Source organism: Hylobates moloch, unplaced genomic scaffold (genome assembly GCF_009828535.3).
Source record: "Hylobates moloch isolate HMO894 unplaced genomic scaffold, HMol_V3 SCAFFOLD_1, whole genome shotgun sequence".
NCBI lineage: Eukaryota > Metazoa > Chordata > Mammalia > Primates > Hylobatidae > Hylobates > Hylobates moloch.
The window spans coordinates 82,200,141-82,217,851 of NW_026652276.1; the positions used below are offsets into that span (position 1 = coordinate 82,200,141).

The following is a 17,711-nucleotide window of genomic DNA, read 5'->3' on the forward strand; positions in this document are numbered from 1 at the left end:
AGCGCGGGGACCTGGTTACCATGAGTGACTTTGTGATCTCATCCTGGCTTAGCCTAAATGGGAAGTCTAATTAATGCTTTTTATAAGATTTTGTGATGTTAAGCTTCAGCCTTGCAGTTCATATTAATTTGTTCATTTTGATGAAAGAATTGGCAGATTTTAGATATATAATGCAATTTGATTTTAGTCTAGAAATGCATAATCAGCTGTTAGAGCTGATCTCAGATAATTTGCCCGAAAAAAAAAAATGGAATGTGAGGAATACTTTACAGTCACCTTTGGAAAAAACACCGTAATGGTTCGGAATCACACTTGCATTATACATACGTAATAGTAGGAGCTAACTTTCATTGAGTACTTCACTACCTGCTGATTGCTGTTCTGAATGTTTTTGGCAGATTAACTCATTTAGTCATCTTAAAAGTCCTATGAGGCAGGCAATATTAGTATATCCATTTTACAATTAAGAACACTGAGGCATAGATTAAGCAAATTGCCCAAAGTCTGTTCAACTCAAAGTGCAGAGCCAGGATTTGAACCCTGACAATCACTCCCTTCCAAGCCACCACACTACGGCTGCCTGCCTACATGTACTGCTCAATAGCAACCCATAGAGAGCTTATCTGCATCATCGCCCATCACCCTTCTAATCTCAGAAGTCCAGTTTAGGGATTCCTCCCACCTTTTTGGGGAGGGAGAACTTGTGAGCTAGGAGGTGAATGATGAAGTAAATGGATGATACAGATGGTAAGTTTGTGATGTTTGGAAGCACATTGATATACAAATGCGGCTGTACTGAATGATTGTACAACTCTTAAAGCTTTTTACATTTTGCATATACAGTCATCTCTCAGCATCTGAGGGAGATTGGTTCCAGGATGGCTCAAGTTCCTGATATAAAATTGCATAGTATTTGTATATGACCTATGTACATCCTCTCGTATTCTTTAATCTCTAGATTACTTGTAATACCTGATACAATGTAGATGCTATGTAAATAACTGTTATACTGTATTATTTTCAAATTGTTTTATTGCTATTTTTATTGTTTTTCCCCCCGAAATATTTTTAATACACAGTAGGCGGATGCAGAACCTCTTTATACGGAGGGCCGACTGTGTAGGAGTGAGCTAGTTTCAGTTAAAGCAGAGGTGGTTGGTACTCATCCCTCACCGGCCCCCACATAGTGTAGCCAGGGCATCAGGGAGTACTGATCTCTGGCATCATCTGGGATCAACAGGATTTTCCTGCCTCACAGGCCTGGGAGCACATTAGAAATACACCTGCTCAGCTCAGGTCAAAGTGAGAAGCTTTTGAATGGAGTGATAACCCAGTAGGCAGTATCTAAATAAAGATGATTGGTTCAAGTCTCAGTGGACAAATGTGTACGTTCTATTCCTGTTGACTGTGACTTTGAAGTATATGGTGTTCATTAAGCAAATCCAATCTGATTGTATGAAAAGAGCACCCCAAAAACCAAAATGAAACCATTTATCAGGACTTTTGTAGCTGTGAAAATATTTTTGTGTGTTTTGAAACAAAAAAAGTGATTTATACTCAAAGGCTTTTAGATATAGAAAATTGGTATTTTCATTTTTCCTTTGTGTTGTTTCTTGAATTCTTTTATTAGCTACTCCTCTTCCTGTTTCCTTACTTCCATTTTGGAACTGCTTTCTTGAGGTAGTTAAGTTACAAACCAACCATACTTTGGTTTCTGCACATCGTGGCATGTCGGAAGGCCTTTTTTGCTAAGTAGTATGTTGTCCTAGTGGTTTCCAGTAGAGTTTTGGAGGTAGGGGAGTGAATGCAAAATTTTTCTGCGTGTGTGTATGTGTATGTTTATGTCTGTGTGTGTTTAATGTTCTTGCCTTCCAATAGTTGTACTTGTTAAATGTTGCTAACTTTTGATGAGGGAAGTACTTATCTTCTGAGTTTAAGTAGATTTACATAGTTTACTGCCTTCTTCAAGATTAACTGGGTGTAGCTGCACGTGAGGAATTCAACAGTGATTCAGTGTTTGGCCTTGTTTAGAGGAAGACATACAAAGCTGTTGATTAATCCTCTTCAGGCAGTTTCTGTTCACAGCAATTTGTGTTTAGTAGATTGGGTTTTGTTAAAGTTTGAAGATTAAACTTGTGCATAGAAGATACTTAAATGAACACTGCCTGAAACAGTCCCAATTTGTTGTTGTTTTAAAGAAAGTAAACCTTTTCAAGCTACAGAGATTGGAGGTTTAGGGGAGAGTAGCAGAAAGGTAAATTGGTATGTATAAGTAAGGTTTTGGCCCATTTTTATGTTATGTTATCTCTATGTATTTGTGATCAGGTAGGATCTATGAGTCATCATGATGATATTTTAAAATCTACCCATACATAGCCATTTGAAAACTGTACAATTCATCATGATTGTCCACTTTTTCTACTAGGGACCCGTTTTGGCATCTCATTACATGCTCCATAGTTCACCTCAGGTTTTGAACATACTTCTAATTTTTTGCTTTTCCTTATTTTTAGAGATTACTGTCAACTGGGCTCACCATATATTAGTACTTTTATTTTTGAGACCTTTCTTAGTCAGGAGGGTAAGAGTCTATCTGATCCAGGTTTCTGAGAATATATTTATAAAGTACTCAGCCAAAAAATAAATATTTTAAGGATATATAAACCTCAGTCATATTTAATCTTCATAGCATCCGTATAGAGAAGGTCTGGAGTTTTGAGGCAGTGACATTAAGTGGCCTACTTGGTGAAAGCTAGGTCCCTGGAGTCAAGGGCTGTATCTGCTACTAGGAAAAAGAAAGCCCGTGAAGAACAGCTGTGGCCTCACTACACTTCCCGTTACTTGGCCTCCCAAAGACATGTGGCCCACAGAGTGTCCAGATTTCAGATGTGGGAATTGTAGCTCTTGAATGTATTAGTGTTTTTTTGTTTGTTTTATAAAGGCTTTCACAGATAACATACTAGACACTGAGTTAAATTTGAATTTCAGATAAACAGTGAATAATTTTTTAGTATAAGTATGTCCCAGATTTTCATCATACTGCATTTTTAAATTTGCTAAATCTAGCAACCCTCTCTCAGGGAAATCCAATTCACTATTTAAAACTCGTTATAAAAAAATCATGATAATAAGACATACTATTCTTACTTTTCCCACTGAAAATTTTGCCCCTTAGCATATTCCTTAGGCCCTGATAATGCACGTTTCACATTTTACCTCCTTGAACCATTTGGTCCATGCTTCCGCCTGCACTCTACCTAATTGAAAGACTATGGCTTAAGTTCTGGCTCTACCATTTGCATGCTTTTTCACTTAACCTCCCTAAGTCTGAGTTTCTGCTAAGTAAAGATAATAGTGCCCACTTCACAGGGCTGTTGTTGTTAATCCTTCTAAGGTGCTATTATTAATGTCCCCACAGAGCAAGCAACAGCGGGTGGTCCTAGGAGACTTCTGTGTGGTCTAGGGAGACCTTGACACAGTCGCCTAAGAATGGACCGTGTTTACAGCCTCTAAGAATGGACTGTGTTTAGAATGAGGGGCAGCCTGAAAAAGGGTAAGGCCCTGAGGTTGAAAATGAAATTCTCAACCACATTTTTTTTAAAAAAGAAAGTACCAAGAAGTAGAAAAGTGGATCCCACCATATTTTTAAACAGTTGGTCATGGTTTATGCTCTCGATAGCAGTATTTGCTTCCTCTCTGGGGAAGACTTTCAATCCTTTCTTCTTTATTTCATGCAAATATATTAGGAAGGTAAAAAGAGCATTGACATTCTTATCAGTGAAAAATGCTACTTTTTAATTTGCTGGAAAACAGATTTGATTATTAGTATATGCATGATTATTTCCTGAATTCTTTCCTTTGTCTTGTTTGTATATTTGATTTTCAAAGATATCGTCTTTGCATTACTCAGAAAAATAAACATTTTTTTTTGTCCTTGGACATCTGTAGGTGTTTAGTGGGTGTTTGTTTTTAAACTCGCATCTGTACAGAATGCTTTGCTTAACACATTCTAAAATCTTGGTGTAAACTTTAAAATAGTACAGAACACACTGTGAGGAAAGGAAGAAAGCATTTCCTGGAATTAGGATAAGGTGAAAGAATTAAATGGAGCAAATGAAATCCTGGACTAAAATAAAAAATCAATATAACTGTTGGGACTTAACACTTACTATAACCATAGCAGCAGCAAGAAACTTGGTGTTACGCCGAACAGTACCCTAATACATAGAAATCTATGTTGGCTCCACTTTATTCATTTAAACATATGGAATTTCATAACAGTGTAATGTAAACTAGAGAAGATTATATCTTCTGTTTGTCAATTGTATATGCAATACAATCTCAAAAATGTATTTTTAAAAACTGGAAGGAAATATGCCAAAATATTAACAAATGGCTTCCTCTGCTATAGAATCACAAGTGACTTTTTTATGACCCTTTACATTTTTTTCAACCATCCAGTCCCTCTTGTCCCCCACAATGAGCATGCAGTCCTTTGGTTATCAATAAAAACACAGTGAAAAAACAAACCAAAACGAAACCTAGAAAATTGTATTTTTTAAATGTCTCAAAATTGTGGTGAAACCGCAAAGAATTCATTTTGAGAATTTCAATCACGCATGAAGGTACTGCTTGTTTCTAATGCCTGAGTTTTGAGGGGTGTTCCTTTCCTATTCTTTATGTATTATTTTTGTTTCCTGCAAACTCGTGTACTACCTTTTTAGAAATCACTTGTTTCTGACAGATACTTTTTAACTTAATAACTTAAAATTTTCCTATTTTTTATATATATTTTAAATAGGCCTTCTGTACTTTTTAAAACATTTTGAAGGCACAAATTTATCTACATGAGTTAGTGAGGGGGAAACGTAGCTATATATATGAAATTTCATATTCTAGATTAGGAGAGTAGCTATTCTAAATATTCTAAATATAGAGGCATTATCGCAATCACCTGTTTTCATTTGACTTACAGCTGTTTCGTGGACAGATAAATTTTCTCCACATTTAATTTCTGTATTAAATGTGACAAGCCAAGACTGTCCTACCTATGTTGGAATCCTTTGGGTTTATTTTATTATGAATGCATATGATTGTCTTCATTTGCAAACTTCCTTTTTGGCTCTTAGCTTCTTTTTTTTTTTTCCTCATATATATGTTTGTATTTTTCATTTTGTTTCTTTCGTTGTTTAAATTTAATTTAATTTTATTTCCAGTTCCGGGAAACATGTGCAAGCTTTTCCCTTTTTGAAAGGGCAGTGCAGTGGGAGGTGTGGCTTCTTTAGAGGTTTCTTTAATGTATAATGGAAGAGTAAGGATTTCTGTAAGAAGTACAAGGTACAGATAATGTCAGCATTGTAGAAGCAGTTGTTAGTGTATAACCCAGGGGAGTTTTCGGTGTGTCTGGGGAGTTTTAGGTGTGCACTGCAGAGGCTGCAAAGCTCCAGAGCAAGAGGGGGAGGAGCAGGGAGTGCTGAAGAGAGGGAAGGGGAAGTAGGAGCTAAGAGAGAAGAAAGCACTCTTACCTTGTTTGTTTCTTACTTTGCTAGTTGATGTATCACTTTACAAAATCGGTTCCAATCTCATTGTTTTGGTGCTGTGTAGGTTGGGAGCAAATATGTAGCTTCATTGTTTTGAATTATCTCAGATTCTTAAATCTCCCCCTTTTTTCCTTAGTTATCAGTCCTATCGTCCAGCATTTTCTTTCTCTGTTCTAAGACAAGATCTCTTTGTCTCTCTCCTCTTTGGAGAACTGCTTATAAATCACCTTTTTGGAAGACCATTTGTGATCAACCCAACCCTGCCAATTCAGATACTCTAGAAAGTACTTTGGCTCTATTTTGTATTCTCAGTTTTATATGTTAAGTGTATCAGACCAATTCTAAGACAGTGAATAGTTCTTCTGTTTAACTGAAAGTTTAACAGGGGCTCAGAAACATTAAGTTATAATTAATTGAGTTGTAGGTGTAAGTGATTTTTTTTTTTTTTTTTTTTTAAAAGCAGACGGGAATCCTTGCAAAGTAAACTGGTAGAATGCAGGAGGTAACACTGGTGCACATTAGGGGAGAAGCTGGGCAGGGAAATCAGATAGCTAGTTGTTAAAACTGCTGAGAGCTGGTGAGGACCCAAAAGAAGTCAGTTAAATTGTAGGCAGGAGGAGTGACCAAATTTTATAAATATTCAAATACAGGAAACCCTTAAAATTGTATGCAAAATGTGCATACATTGGCTATTTCTTGGGTAGAGATTCATAGCTTTCATCCATTTGTCAGAGGGATCTGTGTCCTCCAAAAGTTTTTGTGACTGCATTTGGAAGGAGAGGGAGAAGAACTTGACCAAAATTTCTAACTCAGGAGACAGGATAATTGGTTGCATCATGGAAGGCGACATTTCAGGTAAAAAGAACATTGATTCAGCAAAGATTTGAAGATAGAAAACGTGGGCTTTATCAGGGAAGTAGTGGGTAGTTCAGGTTAGGTTGACTGCAGGGTAGAGTTTAAAGAACAGAGGCCAATAGGAGCAAGCTTGCTAAAATGGGCAAGAGCAGAGCCTGAGTTTAGAAGGTATTGTCTCAGTTGAAATAAAGATGTAAAATGTGGCACTGTGAATGTATTAAATAGAATGGATTCAAGATATTGTGTAGAAAGAATTGACAAGATTTGGCTGGTGACCGGCTGGATGGGGAGGGGAAGGTCTTGGGAATAGACCATCGTAGGCTTCTAGTCTTAAATGATTGGGAAAATGAAAAGTTACTGCAACCTTTTTTGCTCTGGGGCTCAGTGATGAGGAAAAACCCAGCCTTTCTATTACAGGGATTTTCTACATCATCATCACCATTGTTATTATGACCATTATTATTTTGCTGTTAAATTGGGGAGGGATTGTTGAATTCTGATACTCAGTGTCCAGACACCAGGGATACTTAATATCCTGCAGTGTCCAGATCAGTTTCTCATAAGGAAGAATCGTCCAGCCTAAATGGCTAATCACACCCCACCTAGTGAAAACCACTTTAAGAAGTTATTTTGGTTGGGGAGATGGTTGTAAGCGTTTCTTTACCGCTCCCTTGAGATTACCTGGAAGTCAGAGTAGAAGCTGCCTCTCATGTCTGCATGGATTTTCGTGTTTGTCCTGGATCTTCTCAATCACATTGTTATATGGCAAATTTCATTCTTGGTAATATATGTAATTCATAACTATACAGTCACCTTTAACATCTGTAGTCTAACAAGTACATTGGTTATATTAAAATATCTCCCACCTCAAAGGAATATGGAAGATGGGCAGATACAGTGGTGAGTGGTTTAGAGTATTCAGCCTACCAAAATAAGAGTTTCTGGGGGAAAGGCAGTGAGTTTGGTTTGGCCATTTTAACTTGTCCGTATGAATTACACATTATTCTTCCCACTTGCCATCCCAGGCAGAAATTTCTAGCAAGCCATTAGAGAACTGGAGCTCTGGGGAAGAAGCACAGAAACTTCTCAGACTTAATGGGTGGAGCACTAGGAATGGATTAAAGCACTCCGAGGAGAGAATGTGTCAAGACAAGAGATGGGACAGACTTTGGGGAACACAGATTCTATATTGGGCAGGAGTAGGGGGGAGCCTTAGGCAAAGTAGGGGGAAAGAAGTGGCACAAAACAGAGAATCCGGAGAGTGTCACAGAAGCCAAGGAGAACAAAGTTTTAAGAAGAGGTGGTCAGCTCCATTAAATGTTGCCAAGAGGTCAAGAAAGACAAAAGCCTAGTAAAGGGCCATTGGAAATACCCATTGGGAGGTCTTTGTAAACTTTTAAAACAGAAGTCTCAGTGGAGTCCTGTGTATGTAATGGGGCAGGAAAGGAGGATGGAGGCAGGGGTGAGGGAAGCACATTCCAAAGGGTTTAAAGAGTGAATGAATGAAGAGGATGTGTCTTTAGGAAAGTCAGACGCCAAAGAGAGAGTTTTTTTCCTGAAAATTTCAAGTGACAGCCTAGAGACAAGAGTATTTCAGCATCTGTGTTTGTAGGTAAAGCAAGGTGCTAGAAAAAAGAGGGAATATTTGGAAATAGGACTTACTTTTATGCAAGGTTGAGGCAGGATTAGTCTTATAAGAAGGGGCTCCTCAGAAGTCTTCCTGACAGTGATTACAGGAAGGAGAAAGTGGGTTATGCTAGAGAAGGCAGGAAGGCCAGTGAAGCTCACCTTTTTATAAAAGCTTAGGATTCAGTAAGGAGGCGAGGTTGTCTGTTCAGATTCTATAAAATAAAAAAGATGGAATTTTCAGTTTAAGGAGTATGACAAGATTTGGAATAATGCTCTTGGGAATTTGGTGAGCATTCAAACAGAGATGAGTGCAAGGATGACTCAAGCAGTAGTAAGGAGTCATGGGAGTTCAGAGGTATGAGTTGGCATGGTATCCTGACCCTCCATCAGCGATAAGTAAGGGAAAGCATCTGGATAATGGGTTTACATAGGATTTGACATTGGTAAGATAAGTATGCTCTGAAAATTAAGAGCACTGTTCCAAAGGCTAAGGAAACAGGTGAAATCAAGAAAGACAATGAGCTTTTGGGATAGGGAGGGGCACGGAGATTCTGATAAGATCCTTCTGCCTAGGGGAAAGTCCCCGGACCTCGGGCAGAGAGTGCCACGTGCATGCGCAAGTAGGCATTCCCCGCAGCTGGGTGCAGTGGCGCACGCCTGTAATCCCAGCACTTTGGGAGGCCGAGGTGGGCGGATCACGAGGTCAGGAGTTCGAGACCAGCCTGACCAACATGGTGAAACCCCGTCTCCACTAAAAATACAAAAATCAGCCGGGCTTGGTGGCGCCTGCCTGTATCCCAGCCACTCAGGAGGCTGGGGCAGGAGAATTGCTTGAACCCGGGAGGTGGAGGTTGCAGTGAGCTGAGATGGCGTCACTGTACTCCAGCCTAGGCAACAGAGTGAGACTTCTTTCGTCTCAAAAAAAAAAAAAAAAAAAATAAAAGGCAAAGTCCCTGGGAGTGAGAGAGGTGAAACAGGCTGCTTCAGAGAGGAAATTCTGAGGTAAAAGCCTTGAAGGTAGAGTAGTCCTGGGATCCTTCCTTGTGGAGTTGTTTGGAGGATTAAATGAGATAGTACATATGGGTCTCTCTGGCACCTAGTAAGAACTCAGGTGGTTATAATTATTAAGATGAAGTTCTTGTATAAATTACACCTCCCTCTAACTACTGTTGTAATATTTGTGTAAATCAAATCATATTTCAAACAGATTCCATCAACCATGAAACACAAACCAAAATAAAATGTTAAGTTTTTTCAACTGAATCAATGGTCAACGTCCGTTTAAAAAAATTTCACCATGAAACCATTTCAAAACACAGGTTGCTTCTAAAGAAAAAAAGGTGGACATTGGTGTGGATCCCAGCTTTATCACTTGAAGGGATATTTCTTAAATTTTCTGGGTCTTAATTTCCTTGGCAGCAAAACCAGGGATAATAGTTACTCAGTGTTATTAAGATGATTACATGACATCATCTGGGTGACAGCACATGGCACATTACCTGGCACACGTACTCTGGATGCTTCCCTCCTTCCTTGAGGTGTCTCCTAACAGGTCAGTTTATACAAAAGAGGATTTTGGAGGAAGGGTCAAGGAAAGCCTACGGTTATAATCGTGGAAGAAAATTGTGATCATTCTGTTCACTAGCCGAAAATCCTTGTGATGAGAAAGACTTGTGAGGATTATTATATTTGTCCTTGCTTCTCAGGGTTAAGGGTCAAAAGAGTTAATATAAGATAAAGTGCTTTATGATATGTAAACACTATGGAGATGTTATTACAGTTTCTGAAATAGATGCCCTTGACTATTATGTGAGCATTTTCCTTCTTTCAGCATCTGATTTTTTTTTGAGACGGAGTCTCACTGTGTCACCCAGGCTGGAGTGCAGTGGCACGATCTCAGCTCACTGCAAGCTCCATCTCCCGGGTTCACGCCATTCTCCTGCCTCAGCCTCCCAAGTAGCTGGGACTACAGGCGCCCGCCACCAAGCCCGGCTAATTTTTTGTATTTTTAGTAGAGACTGGGTTTCACCATGTTAGCCAGGACGGTCTCGATCTTCTGACCTCGTGATCCGCCCGCCTCGGCCTCCCAAAGTGCTGGGATTACAGGCATGAGACACTGCGCCTGGCCTTCAGCATCTGATTTTAAATTCTGAAGTTTATTGTTGAAAGCTGCTTTCCTTAATTGTGCTTACTAAGATACGTGGATTCTAATAAAGGTTGAAAGTGTTCAAGGAATTAAAATACTCATTTTACAAAGAAACTTCAGAAACACTACATACTATGTAGTATTGTCCAGGAGAGTAACAGTGTAAATTAGCAGTAAAAAGTCTTCAAGAAGTCCTACAGTGGAGATATTTGTCTGACTTTATGCATTTCTTTGTTTTCCTAGAATTACTTGATCATGGAATAATTTAGTTTTAGAATATTTACTAATTGTATTCCTGGAACATTTGAGAACCACTTATTTAAAAGAAGCTTTTGCATTTTAGTGTTGGAAGGGACATTAGAGATTATCGGGTTCAACCCCTTTAATTTACTCCTAAGTAATTAAAATCCAGAAACATTGAGTGATTTGTTTAAATTCTCACAGCTTGAAAAGCTGGATCTTCTGACTTTTACTTAGTGCTTCACCATCCTACCTTAAAATCTTTGTTTTTCCAAGTGTGGCACACACTTGCACTAATGTTTTTCTAATCAATGTTAAAGAGTTTATCTTTTTAAAAAATCATTGATAGGACTTCAGAATTGTTTTTATGTGAGGTTTAAAAAATCATTATCTGAACAGAGTAGGCCTTTAGCAATAGTAAGTTGCATGTTAACTTCAGGCAAAATAAACTAGTATCTGCCAACTGTCATTTCTTTTTTTGCTTTTAATTTCTCTGCTGTTAAGGTCAGTTTTTCCACCTGTGTTATTGCTTTTTAAAGCATTTACAAAGTCAAGAAAGCTGACTTGAGAAATCAATCTAGTTTAAAATGTCAGTAATCTGGAAAACTCACACATTCTAATAATGAATATTCTTTTGTCCTCTAAATTTGTTTTGTCTTTCTCATATAATTGGCTGTGGGTAGAAAAATTTGCATACTTTCAGTCCCTTCCTGCCTGACTTATTACAGCATGCAGAATTTACTCTGTGGTTTCTAGGTGTAAGTTCCTGTTAGGAACTCCACAGTTAGGACTTTACAACCCTACTGTGGAGAAGGCTTGTCTGTGAGGAACACACTGCTATATGTTGTTGAAAATTCTGAATGGCCACTTGATCATCCTTTGTTATAATAGATAATCTAGACTAAATTGTTCACTTGTACCATCTAAAAAAAAATCTATATTAAGGTTCTTAGTTGCATAGTCCAAAGAAAAGTGGGTGGAAGTCTGTCGGTCTCCCTCACCAACTGTTTCTGGTGTCTACAACATGAAATTTTATCCTGAATGAATTCTACGATGTGATACTAGTGTTTTGGATGAAGTGATCTGAAGGAATGTTCATTATATAATGTGTTATTACAAAAGAAGTGCAGTATACTAGGCCAAAAGGACCCAGAGATCAGCTTTTCCCAGTACTTATTTTAGAGGTGAAAACATCGCATAGCTTATTTGTAACAAAACCAGGACTAGAACCCGTAGATCCTGACTGCCAGTGAAGCTTGGCTATTTTCTTTTTTTTCTTTTTCTTTTTTTCTGTTTTTTTCTTTTAGAGATGGAGTTTCGCTCTTGTTGTCCAGGCTGGAGTGCAATGGCACGATCTCGGCTCACCGCAACCTCCGCCTGCCTGGTTCAAGTGCGTCTCCTGCCTCAGCCTCCCGAGTAGCTGGGATTACAGGCATGTGCCACCACACCCGGCTAATTTTGTATTTTTAGTGGAGACGAGGTCTCTCTATGTTGGTCAGGCTGGTCTCAAACTCCCGACCTCGGTGATCCGCCCGCCTCAGCCTCCCAAAGTTGCTAAGATTACAGGTGTGAGCCACCGCGCCTAGCCAGCTTGGCCATTTTCAACCAAATTCAGCTTGGATTATCATTCATTCAGTCAATATTTTAGAGTACATTATGGGCCAAGAACTGTGTTAGTCCCTGAGGGCAATAACAAATTAGTAATCCTGTTGTCAACCTTACAGTCTAAGAGACAGTATGGAGCGAGTGTATAAATAACTATATAAGTTAGAAATTAGTTCCATAAGAGCTTCAGATATTTAAGAAGTGCCTAGTAAGAACATGTCTAGTTTGCAGCTGACATGCTACAATTTACCTGAATTTTGACCATTTTTCTTCCAGGTGCATTTGATTTGATTCCTGTATAGAAACAAAGTTCTCAATGGGCTATTTTGTGTTGATTGTCACCTTGGAGTTACTCTACCCTTTAATTGACTCTACTAAACTGCTTATTAGGATACTAAATTAGAATAGGGAAAAAAAAGGAAATATATCTTCCATGTTCTTGACATCAATTCATTGCCGAGTTTGGCTTTATTTCTTTAAAAGGGGTGCAGAAAAACTGGCGAGCATTAAGAGAAATTTAAGCAAAAAAAAAAAGATAGTATTTAACATTCTAAGAGGTCCTTTCTCTCTCTCTTTTTTTTCTTGAGACAGGGTCTTGCTCTGTTGCCCGGGCTGGAGTGTGGTGCAGTGGTGCAATCATGTCTTACTGCAGCCTCACCCTCCCAAGCTGGAGCCATCCTCCCACCTCAGCCACCCAAATAGCTGGGACCGCAGGCACACACCACCACATGCAGTTAATTTTTTAATTTTTTGTAGCGATAAGATCTAACTATGTTGCCCAGAGTGGTCTTGAACCACTCAGAGCTCAAGCAGTTCTCCCACCTTGACTTCCCAAAGTGCTAGAATGCCCTTCCTCTTCTTGTTGTTCTCTAGTGAAATATGTGAAATAGGCTTGGAAAATAGTACTAGTGGAGTTGGGATTATTGACAATCGAGAGAAACAAGCAATAAAGGTTTACGTGGGAACTGCTCATATATTTCATACACTATCTGTAGTTGGGATCAGCAGATTTTTTGTGTGTGAAGGGCCAGATAGTAAATATTTTAAGCGTTGTAGGCCGTAAGGTCTCTGTCACAGTTACTCAGCACTGCCTTTGTAACTGGAAAGCAGCCATAGATAATATATAAACAAATGGGCATGGTTGTGTTTCAATAAAACTTTAAATACAAAAGCCAGCTAGCTGCAGGCAGTATTTGACTGGCAGACCATAGTTTGCAGACCCCTAATGTGTAGGACCCTTCTTTGTTGACACTTCTACCAGAAGATGCACAGAAGGACTTGAAAGAAAATGAAACCCAAACCAGATAATACTTATTAGCACCATCAGGATAGGTAGGTACAAAATAAAACCAAGTGAAGGTAGGTCCGATTCATAGGTTTGGTTAAAACGTTTTGGATTAAGAGCTCAATCTTGACTAGATAGTTCTTTTGCTTGGTTCTATTTGGGGAAGCATCCTTCATGTATCTGTGTAATCGTTACTACATTGGTTATTATTTAATTAATTAACAGGTTTTTTTTTTGGAAGCGGAGTCTCCCTCTGTCGCCCAGGCTGTAGTGCAGTGGTGCAATCTCAGCTCCGGGCAACCTCCGTCTGCCTGCCTCAGCCTCCCGAGTAGCTGAGACTACAGGCATGTGCCACCACACCCAGCTAATTTTTGTATTTTTAGTAGAGACAGGGTTTCACCATGTTGGCCAGGCTGGTCTCGAACTCCTGACCTCAGGTGGTCTGCCCATCTTGGCTTCCCAAAGTGCTAGGATTACAGTCTTGAGCCACTATGCCCAGCCCTACATTGGTTATTTTTGTTTTGAATCCCTAAGACTTGTCCATAATTCTGAAGTGGTGAGACAGAAGGCTATGGTAAAATAGAAATTGCATCATGGAAGCAAAATATTAATGTTTTTCTTTAAAAAATATTTTATGGCAAAATGTGTGTTTTACTAGTCAACAAGACAACCTGGCCCAAGCAGACTACCAAAGCACCTGAGTATAGTTTGCTAGGGCTGCTATAACAAAGTTCTACAAACTGTGTTTCTTAAACACAGAAACTAATTTTCTCAGTTTTGGAGGCTAGCATTCTGAGTTCAAGGTGTCAGCAGGGTCATCTTCCCTCTGAAGGTGCCAGGGAAGGATCCATTCCAGGCTTCTCTCTTAGCTTCTAGTAGTTCTTGACTTGTGGCAACATAACTCGTCTTCACATGACATTCTGTGTGTCTGCCTGTGTCCAAACTTCTCTTTTTAATAAGGCTACCAGTCATACTAGATTGGGGCCTCATTTTAACTTGATTTCCTCTGTAAAAACCCTGTCTCCAAATAAGGTCACATTCCAAGGTACCGGGGGTTAGAACTCCAGTCTGTCTTCTTGGGTGCACACAATTCACCCCATAACAATGTGGTACCAGAGACATTCAATTTAGGCAAAATTCGTCAACTGGGCACGTTGTTGGACCTGAAATAAAGGCAAAATACTTCATGACTCACTTGTGGTCACATTAGCCTCTGTAGCAGAAGTATTGTATTGGTGGCTCTGTTGTACATAATGTATATGGAAATGTTTTTTTTTTTTTTTTGGTTGTTTTTAACTTGCAGTTAGAAGATATTTCTTTACAGAAATATTAGTAGTTTAAATATGTTAATGGCTATGGCAGTGTCCACTTCCATTTATAGCCTTCAAGGGTCCTGAGTGACTGCCCCTTTCTTCCCATTCTCTGCTTTGTGCAAGTTCATACCTGCCATTCCAGCCAAAGTTCCTCCTTGCCTTTTTTTTTTTTTTTGAGACTGGGTCTCAGCCCAGGCTGGAGTGCAGTGGCATGCACATGGCTCACTGCAGCCTCAACCTCCTGGGCTTAAGCTGTCTTCCCACCTCAGCCTTCTGTGTAGCTGGGGCCACAGGTGTGTGCCACCACAGTCGGCTAATTAAAAAAAAATTTTTTTTCCTAGAGACAAGGTCTTACCATGCTGCCCACACTGATCTCAAACTTCTGGCCTCAAGTGATCCTCCTGCCTTGGCCTTCCAAAGTGTTGGGATTACAGGCATGAGCTATCAGTCCTGATCCCTTCCTTTCTTTCTGAAGTCTTTTTCCTTCCTCTCCTCCAAGCTTTTGTTAGGCTATCACAAATGACCACAGAACTCCAGCGTCCTATCTTCAAGTTTGTGTCCGTCTCTTCTTTAAGTTGAAATTCAAGGTCTACCTCTTCCAGGCAGATGATCTCTTTTTTTTCTAAAGTTCCAGCTCTTTATTACATTAGAACAATTCTGATGTGATGGGTTTCATCCACCACATCTCACTTGGGGTGTGTAGGTGGGTGGAGTGGAAAAGCAATAATGCCTGTTGTCTTGAGAAAGGGATGGGTTGCACCACTACCCATTAAGGTATCAGGTTACCTCTAGGGAATGGGAGTGAGTTCTTGTAATATTCTTGCCCATTTGTAAGTTTGTTTTGAAAGCTATTACAGAGCTGCAATTCTGTAAGAATATGAAGGAGCATTAAAACTTAAGTTTCTTGAATCTTATGTAAGAATTTAAAGATGTACATATGTTTTATTAGAGGGGCCTCTCATTAGTTGTTCTCAACCTTCAGGTTTTTGGTAAAATTTTCCTCTTTTTTTTCCCCCCTGCCAGAATATAGGGGACATACCTTAGATGGCATTGATTAAAAAAAAAAAAAAAAAAAGCTAGTAATTTTCATTATAAAAGGATTCCTGATTATATGATTGTTGGTTAATTACTGAGGTTTTTTTGCTTTTTTTTTTTTTTTTTTTTTTTTTTTGAGACAGAGTCTTGCTCTGTTGCCTAGGCTGGAATGCAGTGGTGTGAACTTGGCTCACTGCAACCTCCACCTCTTGGGGTCAAGCGATTCTCCTGCCTCAGCCTCTTGAGTAGCTGGGACTACAGGTGTGCGCCACCCTACTCAGCTAATTTTTGTATTTTTAGTAGAGATGGGGTTTTGCCATGTTGGCTAGGCTGGTTTTGAACTCCTGACCTTAGGTGATCCACCTGCTTTGGCCTCCCAAAGTGCTGGGATTACAGGCCTCCCAAAGTGCTGGGATTACAGCCATCCTGCTGAGTTGTTTTTTAAGCTTTTGTTTAGGTATGTCTCCCATTACCAACTAGATTGTTTAATATCTTTGAGCACTGGAACCTGTCTTTGTAACATAGTGTTTATGTATTTCATGCATATTTTGTGGGGCACAGCATATTCTGGTATTTTTCTCAAGCTTTCTTAAAAAATCGTATTTCCTTATCACATTGAAAACATGGATTTGCTCATATCAAATTTTTCCAGAACACATCCAGGGTGTGAAGTTAGGTATACTTATCAGTCATTATCTCAGCAAGAATTTGTCAGTGTGTGACAGTGCCATGTGTCAGGGATGCACCTAGAGGTGCTCCACCCTTTCTGATTAAAGTGAGGTTGTTGGGTTGACCAGGACAGCTGTTTTGTGAAATTTTTGCCACAAACAATCACATCAACTAAAGTAAGGATGGAGACAGTTTGTGAGATGAGCACATGTGGAAATGACTCCATGCCTGGATAGGAACAGAAAGATCTGGCCTGTCACTGTGTGGGTGGATGCTGTGGAAGGCCTCCCCCCAGGAGGATTCATCCCAGCAATTTGTTTATCCCAATAAAGTTTGTAGACCTGTTAACCTAGGAACTCCCTACATGTCAATTAGAGGAGCCATGAAAATCTCTCGCATCGCAGGGAGGGTTGGTTAGAAGTGTCATTTCAGGGAACCGGAAATTGCTTGGCTCAGCTGACACAAAAGAGGATCTGAAGGGTGCGGGCAGAGAGCAGGCAGTTTTAGAACCAGGAGACAGACGCCTTTTCCTGCTGGGGAGTGACAAGTCAGGTGTCATTTGGAACAGTTGAAAGGTGGACTCTGTGTGGAGCAAAGGACAAGATGGGGCTGCTTTGGGAGTGGCACAGACCCAGAGCTAGAGTGCCCAGAAGATTCCAATTAGCTGTGGAATCCCATGGAGTAGCCCTTCCAGAGTAGCAGGGACACTGGGTCTCTGAATTTCAAAGACTCGCTGTCTTGGTTTTACCCCCACCGTACCACCTGCATCAGAAACTCCTGGGGTGCTCATTAAAAATGTAAACCATTGGGTCCCTCTGTCGCTGGCAAAAACAATGTGGGGGGCATTTTAGGCTATCTAGGTCACCTGGAATCTCACTGAAGGCTAAGGACCACTGGGTGAATTATTCCTCAAAGAGTGGTTGCTCTGTGTGTTTGAACCTTTCAGTGATGAGAAATGAACTGTCTTCTAAAGCACTGATCTTTTAAGTCTGGGGTGATGCAGGCAGGAAATGTAAATGGGTGCCAAATAAGAGAATGACAGTCTTATGAGTAACTGAGTTAAAATTGAGTCCAAAGAAAAATTGGGATACTTTGCTTAGGGTTGACGTCAGAAAAGCTAACAGCACATGTTACTTGGAACCCTGTTTGGCTATAGCACTGGAGCAGCTGGACTGATGCATGAGAGCCATTCTGAGTTCCTCTAGGACACTGGAAATAGTTTCAGAGGTCAGCCTGTGGACATGCTGAGCCAGCTAAGATGCCAGGGCCAGGCATAAACCTCTGGGTTCAGATGAAGCTCTCTGAAATCTAGGATAAGGAAAAGCTTTTTCTTTTCTTTTTTTTCCTGTCTAATATCTGCCATATAATTTTTAAAGTAACTACCTGGTGGGGTG

At 39.8% G+C, this 17,711-nt stretch overlaps 1 protein-coding gene across 12 annotated transcripts in view; it reads left to right on the forward strand.

The window, feature by feature from the left end:
* RBMS1 (RNA binding motif single stranded interacting protein 1) overlaps positions 1–17,711 on the forward strand; it is a 218,836-nt gene that overhangs the window by 84,459 nt on the left and 116,666 nt on the right. The window contains exon 1 of one of the 12 annotated variants that reach the window (XM_058441686.1): positions 3,413–3,553. The exons of the other annotated variants lie outside the window; for them this stretch is intronic. The gene's annotated coding sequence lies outside the window, so the exon portion shown is untranslated. Of the gene's footprint in view, positions 1–3,412; positions 3,554–17,711 lie in introns of those variants that run through there. 12 annotated transcript variants of the gene reach the window in all.